This window comes from Nicotiana tomentosiformis, chromosome 2 (genome assembly GCF_000390325.3).
Source record: "Nicotiana tomentosiformis chromosome 2, ASM39032v3, whole genome shotgun sequence".
Taxonomy (NCBI): domain Eukaryota; kingdom Viridiplantae; phylum Streptophyta; class Magnoliopsida; order Solanales; family Solanaceae; genus Nicotiana; species Nicotiana tomentosiformis.
The window spans coordinates 81,305,350-81,315,912 of NC_090813.1; the positions used below are offsets into that span (position 1 = coordinate 81,305,350).

Below are 10,563 nucleotides of genomic sequence, written 5' to 3' on the forward strand. Positions count from 1 at the left end.
TTTACCCGAAAAACGGATAGAGTTGAATTTATACGCAGTTCTAAGGATACGTGGTATAAATTAGTACAAATTGGGAAAGATAAATAAATGTGTACTGAAGTTAATTATAAAGGAGATGAATGCAAAACAGATGAACTAGTTAGCTTAAGCCTTCACATTTAAGTACCTCCAAATTGGGTGAAGAACAATTGATAGAAGAAACCAAAACAAACAGAGAAGGACAGTATCAACACTATTTTCTTGTATATAATAGAATGAATGTGTGTGTGTCAATCCATTTCCTCATACAAATGATAACAACTCTTAATATAGAGGGGGAATTTCATATTGGGTACGATTAAAAATACATAGTGGGGATCCCACGAAAGATTAATTAATTAGTTTTTTCTTGATTTTCGCCGAGATTCTCTCTCTAAGTGCGGCTATAACGGCTCTTTTGTCCCTTGGCTCGATTTCGATCTTGGCCGGTCTTGGTATGGGTCGATCTCTAGATCTCGAGTTCGATATTGACCTGAGCTCGATATTGATCGGTATCTAGATCTCGAGCTCGATATCGATCAGTCCCTAGGTCTCAAGCTCGATAACCCAACTTCTCATCACAACTCGATATTATAATGACGACCCTTGATCCATCATGTTCCGATCTAGATTAATCATACGAAGGGCAAGCTCAGTTTTCACCGTATACATTGTTCACAACCAAAAACCTCAAGAGCCTTGTTTCTAAATCAGATTACACATTTACTAATAAGGATTATACCTTGAGTTTTCCATTAGCATGGAGAGTGAAATGGTATGATGTTAGAAAAATATCTGTGCTCGAGAACTTGAATGCAACAACACAAATCCATTGTTGCTCAAGTTGGCAAAACTTAACTTCAATATAATTCAAGCCACGCACCAAAAGGATCTCAAACACATATTAAGGTACTTAAAACACATATTTTCTTGTTTTTATATGAAAATAATTTCTTGTGAATTTAACAGATGGTGAAGGAATCTTTCCAAAGTTGAAGATTTGAGCTTTACCGGGGATCGGATAGTGGAAAGCTTCTTTTGTGCTGTAGGAGTTGCCTCTGAGCCACAACTTGAAGCATGAGAAAATGGCATTTGATACAAGTTAAAATTAATTAAGTACTTTACGTAATCATGCATAAAAAGGAGATTTTTCTCATTTAATTAGGTGAGATCCAAATGAAGTAAAAGGTCTGCCAGAATGTATGCAAATCTGTTTCAGGTCATTGCATGATACAGTAGAAGAGATATCTGTTGAAATTCAAACACAAAAGGGTGGCCTTTCAGCATTACCTTATCTGAAACAAACGGTAAATACTAAAGTAGTCTTCATATATATATATATATATATATATATATATACTAGTCTCTCTACACGTGCGTTGCACGTGTATTTTATATTATTTTTTTACAAAATATACATACTTAAACTAGTAAATGTTACATATTCGAAAAATATTTGATTTAGTTATAAATTACAAATTTGAATATCAAAACCTAGCATTCATGCGTAACCGTAAGGCTTTTATGTAAAAAGTCATAGGCTCTCTAATAAACTCTATTTCAGTTCTAGCCATCACATTATCAATTAAATTTTGGTATATCTGCCTTTCGATATTTTATTACTCCAATAGACGATGTGGGAAGCAGCATTCGTTGATCAACTTTGTCTTCTCTGTGTCCTTCAGCCATAACAGTGTTAATTGCACCATCAAATAATTGTCTTCTCAAGGTTTAATTGCCCTTTTCTGAAATACTCATACCTTCCTTTTCCTATTTTAATGTACACGTCATGTACAATCTCCAGTTTCATCATATACATCTACAAGTAATATTTATTTATACATCAATAAGTGTTAAAGTTAAAATCTCATCAAATTAATAAAATTCAATAATCAAGTTAAATAAAATTTAGGGAAAAGGTCCATATATATCCCATGTATTATAATATTTCTTATTTTTCAAAACAATCAAAGAGCTTAATATCTTCCTCGGGGTGATCGTGATCTTTTCTTCACATTAGCATTGTCACAACATGGAGCTCTCCTTTCTCTACGTCATTTAACTAATTAAAACTTAGATTAAGGCTTTGAAAAGAAAGCAAATGGGACTTAGATAAAAGAAAAGCGTAGAAAGAATTACTAATATATTTATTAAAATGATGAATTTTAGTGTTGCTTTGTTCGTCCAATAGGTCATACATTTCCAATCACGGTTGAAGCAAGTGAGTCCATTTCTACAGTACTTAATTGGTTTGATGTGAGGTTTCAGGGACCAAATCTTTGATGTAAATAGAAAATTGTACAGCCAATGCCACAATATCTCAAGACTAATGAAACTAAAGCAAGATATACCAACAGAAACAAAATTACACATAGTCAGAAAACAATAATTATCAAAGTCAGGCTCACAACATCTATCAATGAAATCAAGATAAAGCAATAATAACATAAGTATACTAACTAACAAAATATTCGTCGGTTCGTGGAAGGGTTTTCATCTATAGCAAGCCCATTGACCAGATTGACCCAGAAAAGTATCCCATTCAAATGGTAAGACGAGTGTGAGATGAGCTTTCAGAAGCTCAAGACCGCTTTGACTACGGCGCCAGAGTTGGTATTACCCACAGGTTCAGGATCGTACACGGTATATTGTGACGCATCTCACATTGGGATTGGTGCGGTATTAATGCAAGATGGCAAGGTAATTGCATATGCATCGCGGCAGTTGAAAGTTCACGAGAAGAATTATCCTTTTCATGACTTAGAATTGGTAGCCATTGTTCATGCGCTGAAGATTTAGAGGTATTACCTCTACGGTGTCTCGTGTGAGGTATTTACTGATCATCGTAGCCTTCAGTATATGTTCAAACAAAAGGATCTTAATTTGAGGCAGAGAAGATGGTTGGAGTTGTTGAAAAACTATGATATCACCATTTTGTATCACCCCGGAAAGGCCAATGTGGTGGCTGATGCTTTGAGTAGAAAGGATGTGAGTATGGGCAATCTTGCGTATATTCCGGCTGGTGAGAGGCCATTAACTGCAGATGTTTAGACTTTGGCTAATCAGTTCGTGAGGTTAGATGTTTCAGAACCCAGTTGGGTTCTAGCTTGCATAGTCGCTCGGTCTTCGTTATATGAGCGCATCAGAGAGAGGCAGTATGATGATCCTCATTTACTTGTCCTTAAGTACACGATGCGGCACGGTGATGTCAAACAGGTTGTTGTGGGGGAAGATGGAATTATGCGAATGCAGTGTCGTATTTGCGTGCTTAATATGGATGGGCTTCGTGAATTAATTCTTGAAGAGGCACACAATTCCAGGTATTCTATTCATCCAGGTGCCACTAAAATATATCAAGATTTACGGCAACATTATTGTTGGAGGAGAATGAAAAAGGATATAGTTGCATATGTAGCTCGGTATCTGAATTGTCAGCAAGTTAAATACAAGCATCAAAGACTTAGTGGTTTGCTTCAGAAGTTAGAAATTCCAGAATGGAAATTGGAGTGTATCACTATGGATTTTGTTGTTGGACTTCCACGGACTCAGAGAAATTTGACGCAGTTTAGGTTATTGTGGGCAGGTTAACCAAATCACCACAATTCATTCCAGTGGCAGCTACCTATTCTTCAGAAAGGTTAGCTGAAATTTACATTCGTGAGATTGTCCGCCTTCACGGTGTGCCCGTGTCTATTATTTCAGATCGAGGTATGTAGTTTACCTCACATTTCTGGAGGGCTGTACAGCGTGAGTTAGGCACGTGGGTTGAGTTGAGCATAACATTTCATCCATAAACTGACGGACAGCCAGAGCGCACCATTTAGGTATTGGAAGATATGTTTCGCACTTGTGTTATAGACTTTGGAGGTTCTTGGGATCATTTATTTCCAGTTGCGGAGTTTTCTTATAATAATAGCTACCAGTCAAGCATTCATATGGCTCCATATGATGAATTATACGGAAGGCGATGTCGTTCTCTAGTTGGCTGGTTTAAATCGGGAGAGGCTCGGTTATTGGGTACCGATTTGGTACAAGATGCCTGACAGGATTTGGTACAATCCTGAATAATCTTGACCTACCCAAGGCATCTTGTACCAAATCGGTACCCAATAACCGAGCCTCTCCCGGTTCAAACCAGCCAACTAGCGAACGACATTGCCTTCCGTATAATTTATCATATGGAGCCATATGAATGCTTGACTGGTAGCTATTATTATAAGAAAACTCCGCAACTGGAAAGAAATGATCCCAAGAACCTCCAAAGTCTATAACACAAGTGCGAAACATATCTTCCAATACCTAAATGGTGCGCTCTGGCTGTCCGTCAGTTTGTGGATGAAATGTTATGCTCAACTCAACCCACGTGCCTAACTCACGCTGTACAGCCCTCCAGAAATGTGAGGTAAACTACATACCTCGATCTGAAATAATAGACACGGGCACACCGTGAAGGCGGACAATCTCACGAATGTAAATTTCAGCTAACCTTTCTGAAGAATAGGTAGCTGCCACTGGAATGAATTGTGGTGATTTGGTTAACCTGCCCACAATAACCTAAACTGCGTCAAATTTTCTCTTAGTCCGTGGGAGTCCAACAACAAAATCCATAGTGATACACTCCAATTTCCATTCTGGAATTTCTAACTTCTTAAGCAAACCACTAAGTCTTTGATGCTTGTATTTAACTTGCTGACAATTCAGACACCGAGCTACATATGTAACTATATCCTTTTTCACTTTCCTCCATCAATAATGTTGCCGTAAATCTTGATACATTTTAGTGGCACCTGGATGAATAGAATACCTGGAACTGTGTGCCTCTTCAAGAATTAATTCACGAAGCCCATTCACATTAAGCACACAAATATGACCCTGCATTCGTAGAATTCCATCTTCCCCCACAACAACCTATTTGACATCACCGTGCCGCATCGTGTACTTAAGGACAAGTAAATGAGGATCATCATACTGCCTCTCTCTGATGCGCTCATATAACGAAGACCGAGCGACTATGCAAGCTAGAACCCAACTGGGTTCTGAAACATCTAACCTCACGAACTGATTAGCCAAAGTCTGAACATCTGCAGCTAATGGCTTCTCACCAGCCGGAATATACGCAAGATTGCCCATACTCACAGCCTTTCTACTCAAAGCATCGACCACCACATTGGCCTTTCCGGGGTGATACAAAATGGTGATATCATAGTCTTTCAACAACTCCAACCATCTTCTCTGCCTCAAATTAAGATCCTTTTGTTTGAACATATACTGAAGGCTACGATGATCAGTAAATACCTCACACGAGACACCGTAGAGGTAATACCTCCAAATCTTCAGCGCATGAACAATGGCTGCCAATTCTAAGTCATGAAAAGGATAATTCTTCTCGTGAACTTTCAACTGCCGCGATGCATATGCAATTACCTTGCCATCTTGCATTAATACTGCACCAATCCCAATGTGAGATGCGTCACAATATACCGTGTACGATCCTGAACCTGTGGGTAATACCAACTCTGGCGCCGTAGTCAAAGCGGTCTTGAGCTTCTGAAAGCTCATCTCACACTCGTCTTACCATTTGAATGGGACACCTTTCTGGGTCAATCTGATCAATGGGCTTGCTATAGATGAAAACTCTTTATCTTGATTTTATTGATAGATGTTGTGAGCCTGACTTTGATAATTATTGTTTTCTGCCTATGTGTAATTTTGTTTCTGTTGGTATATCTTGCTTTAGTTTCATTAGTCTTGAGATATTGTGGCATTGGCTGTACAATTTTCTATTTACATCAAAGATTTGGTCCCTGAAACCTCACATCAAACCAATTAAGTACTGTAGAAATGGACTCACTTGCTTCAACCGTGATTGGAAATGTATGACCTATTGGACGAACAAAGCAACACTAAAATTCATCATTTTAATAAATATATTAGTAATTCTTTCTACGCTTTTCTTTTATCTAAGTCCCATTTGCTTTCTTTTCAAAGCCTTAATCTAAGTTTTAATTAGTTAAATGACGTAGAGAAAGGAGAGCTCCATGTTGTGACAATGCTAATGTGAAGAAAAGATCACGATCACCCCGAGGAAGATATTAAGCTCTTTGATTTTTTTGAAAAATAAGAAATATTATAATACATGGGATATATATGGACCTTTTCCCTAAATTTTATTTAACTTGATTATTGAATTTTATTAATTTGATGAGATTTTAACTTTAACACTTATTGATGTATAAATAAATATTACTTGTAGATGTATATGATGAAACTGGAGATTGTACATGACGTGTACATTAAAATAGGAAAAGGAAGGTATGAGTATTTCAGAAAAGGGCAATTAAACCTTGAGAAGACAATTATTTGATGGTGCAATTAACACTGTTATGGCTGAAGGACACAGAGAAGACAAAGTTGATCAACGAATGCTGCCTCCCACATCGTCTATTGGAGTGATAAAATTTCGAAAGGCAGATATACCAAAATTTAATTGATAATGTGATGGCTAGAACTGAAATAGAGTTTATTAGAGAGCCTATGACTTTTTACATCGTCTATTGGAGCAATAAAATTTCGAAAGGCAGATATACCAAAATTTAATTGATAATGTGATGGCTAGAACTGAAATAGAGTTTATTAGAGAGCCTATGACTTTCAGCTACTCAGAGGAGACTTGAGGTATAACTGCACGACGTTCGCAGTTCTGAAATCCTCGTCTATTTTAATTTAGCTGTGTATTTATTTCCAGACAACTTTATTTTATTTAAGACCTTTATTGGTATTATTCTAGAAGCTCGTGCACTTGTGACACCAAATTCTGGGATGGTATTTAGACACCGTTATTTTTATGGATTACTAACTATATTTCAGACTTTACTTCCGCAATCGTTCTTTGTTATTAATAAATTTAAAAATTATTTAAAAAAATTGGTTAATATTATTCTAACGTTGGCTTTCCTGACAAGTGAAATGTTAGGCGCCATCACGGTCCGAAAGTGGGAATCGGGTCATGAAAGAAATAATAATATTAATATTATTAAAATAAATTTTTGAGTAAATAATTGTACATGAAAGAATATGTCGAGATTAGGATGATTGATATCATCTAAACGTACAAAGTTGAACAATCAAAGTTTAGTTATATACATGTAAAATAATTTTACTTATTTTGATTTATGAGGTACAAACATGTAATAGTTATACATTATCTAACACTACTCTATAGACGATATTTCTAGTGTAGGTTTATTTTATTCGAATCAATTATTTTGTCATGATCAGGACTCTTTGTTGTCGATACTAATATTGCTCTTGAAAGTACTACCAATGTTATTAACTTGCAAATTATATCACAAAGGTATGAGATTAAAATTAGTAATAAGTAACAAATAATTATGTATGAAAATAGTTCAGAACTTCCTTTAAAAATTTACAAAGATAGCGCCTTCACTATATTTTCCCCGTCTTCTAATGATACAAATCATTTTGAAATTTTTTGGATAGGAATATCATTGTTGGATTTTTTTATAATGGCACTGTTAGTAAAAATTATTTCAACTTCTTTGTGCATTGAAGAGTAATTGGGGTTAACACGATTCAATCGGTCATTAATAATATAGTAGCTCCTATTTGGTTCAGAGAAATCCTCACTTTTCTACATGAGTAGAAAACATAGTACTTGGATCTTTACCCCCTTTAAAAGCTTTAACCAGAAGTTGATGTCATTAATAAAAATAATATAAATAAGTAGAAATATAATACAAATTTAAAATGTCGTTACTTTTCGTTAACTAATATTATAGGACTTACATTGTGACTTGAACTTTTGCCTCTTACTGAACTTGTTCGAGTTACTAATATTTTTATTGCTCGGTCACATATATATATTTGGTGTTGACAACCAAATAAATTTATCAGACCCGCAAGAAGCAATGGTACGAAGAAACTTCTGTAAATTATTTTTTTTTTCTTCACATTTTTCACGTTATCTAAAAATTTAGGACTTTAAACAAAGACTCATGTTTAGGATAATTAGCGTAGAAACTACCCTAAATCCAAAAAAAAATGCAATCTCGAACTTTAGGATTGATATGGTAACAAAAGCCTATCAAGAAAGGTTTTCTTGAAGATGATTTAGTAATAAACGGAGAGTACGTACTCAAATAAAGGAGTGCAGATGCGATGATATGTTTCCTGTTCCAATACTCCCTGAAAACAAAAAGAAGATCACTAAAGCAAGAACAAAGAAACATTTTTAGAATCATGTTTGCCATCACAATTCAAGGGCACAAGCAGCAAACGCAATTAGATGTACTCCATAACGTTTACACATCCAAATTAATTAGAAGTCTAAGTCAATCATACTACCTTTAGAATTGAATATTCAACTCGTGGTTGATATTGATTTGGGGAAAGAAATAACATAGTCATAACGTAAAATTACCTACCCTGTTATTCATATAAATAGGACTTTATAAAATCACAGAAAATAGGAATAGTTAAATATATTATAAATGGATGCTTGTGCATGAAAAGGTTTTGATCTTAAAGAAGGGGCATGAAACGTTGCTTGCTTGGCTGTTAAAAGTAAGCATATGTCACTTGCATCTATTTGTAGTTTTTAAATATTTAAATTAAATGGGTTGGTTTAGTAAATAAGGAGAGATATTTTAGTAATTTAACTTTTCAGTTAAGGACTTCCCACTTTTAATATAGTATATATATATATATATATATATATATATATATATATATATATATATATATGTTCGGAATAGTGCTTATATGTCATGACTGAAGTGCCCGAAAGCCGAACTCCTTTTCTTCTATTCTAAATACTAATGGCATCAGTTGTTTCAGGAGATAAATGATACTCTATTTAAATAAATCCATCATCCAAATTTTCCCATAACGTAGCCGAAGCTAAAGCAACTTGGTTCCAATATATATAGAGAGCGCTGAGGGTTCTAGGCTGCACGCCTTAATACTAGATGTATTATCATGTCACTTAATAATATATATATACTCCCTCCATCCCAAATTAGTTGTCATGTTTCGCTAAAACCAAAATATATGAATTTTGATTAATATTTTAAAATAATTTTTTTATTATATTAAAATGAGAAAACTTGTAACTTATAGTACTTCCGTATAGTTTTTGAATTACAAAATTGTAACTTTAAAATATTAAGTTGGTCTATTCTAATCTAGCTTCATTAGTCAAATTGATTTTTGAGAAGCTAAACATGACAACTATTTAAAACAGAGGAGTACTAATTATTAATTAATCATCTATTCATTTCTATGACAGGAAAAGAATTTAAGATCAAATCCGAATAAGCCAATTTGTCGCATCACCTAAAAAATGAAGCTGTAATTGAAAGCGAAACGTATCATGTAGTCACGTCTTTTTCTTTCATTTTTGTCTAACCTGTGTTCATGTTAGTATGTTACATCTTTTACATGCCTCTTTTCATGCATGTTTTATGAAAGTCTTCTGATATTTTTTCAATAATTCAGTGGGTCAACTTTTGCAAAGCCTTGCTGTTGGAAGCAACGTGGTATCACAAAGGTCATATACCAACACTTCAAGAGTACCTTGATAATGGGTGGATCCCATCGTTAGACCATTTGCTTTCTTTACATGTGATTTTTGGTATAACAAATAAAATAATAAAAGAAACCCTTGATTTATACGAAGATTCTCATGAAATTATTTACCATACTTCGGTTGTAATTCGACTTTGCAATGACCAGGGTACCTCAGAGGTAAAACCTCAAGCTTTTACCTCTTTTTATTTTTTATTTTTTATGCTTTCCTTTCTAATAATTTAACCCCATTTCCCCATTTGGCTATTTCTTAATTTTCACAATATTTCTTTCACGTATAGGCGGAGCTAGAGAGAGGTGATGTTGCTTCATCAATTTTATGTTACATGCAACAAGAAAATGTATTAGAGGATGTAGCCCGAGAGCATATCGAAATCATAATTTTGAATTCGTGGAAAAAGATCAATTACCATTTTATTACTCTTTCTCCATCACATCGATAACTTGTCAAGCATATAGTAAATGTAACACGAATGGCATATGTCATGTACCAATTTGGAGATGGATTTGGAGTTCAAGACGGTGAAACTCGAGATCAAGTCCTCTTCTACTTGGTTCATCCTATTACATAATTTCTGTGATAATTTCGGCCTATTCACTTTCTTCCTATTTCATAAAGGAAATGTCATATAACTTAAATACTAAAAGCAATTGGCATACAAATCTTGGAGCAAACTTGTCTAGACTCCATTTTGAGTAGAGTTACATCTGGCCCAATTTCATTGTAAGGGCCTTGGCTTAGGAATTTACAAGAAGCCCCACGTTGAAATTTTATTTTTCAACTCCCACTTAAGCGGTAATTATTCAAAGAGAAAATTACAACAACAACAACAACAACAACAATAACAACCCAGTAAAATCTCACTAATGAGGTCTGGGGAGGGTAGTGTGTACGCAGACCTTACCCCTATCCCGAAGGAGTAGAGAGGCTGTTTCCGA

At 34.9% G+C, this 10,563-nt stretch overlaps 1 pseudogene; it reads left to right on the plus strand.

Annotated features, from left to right (window-relative positions):
• Positions 1-10,196, plus strand: part of LOC117279477 (alpha-farnesene synthase-like) — a 51,189-nt pseudogene extending 40,993 nt beyond the window's left edge.
• Positions 10,197-10,563: the final 367 nt, after the last annotated feature.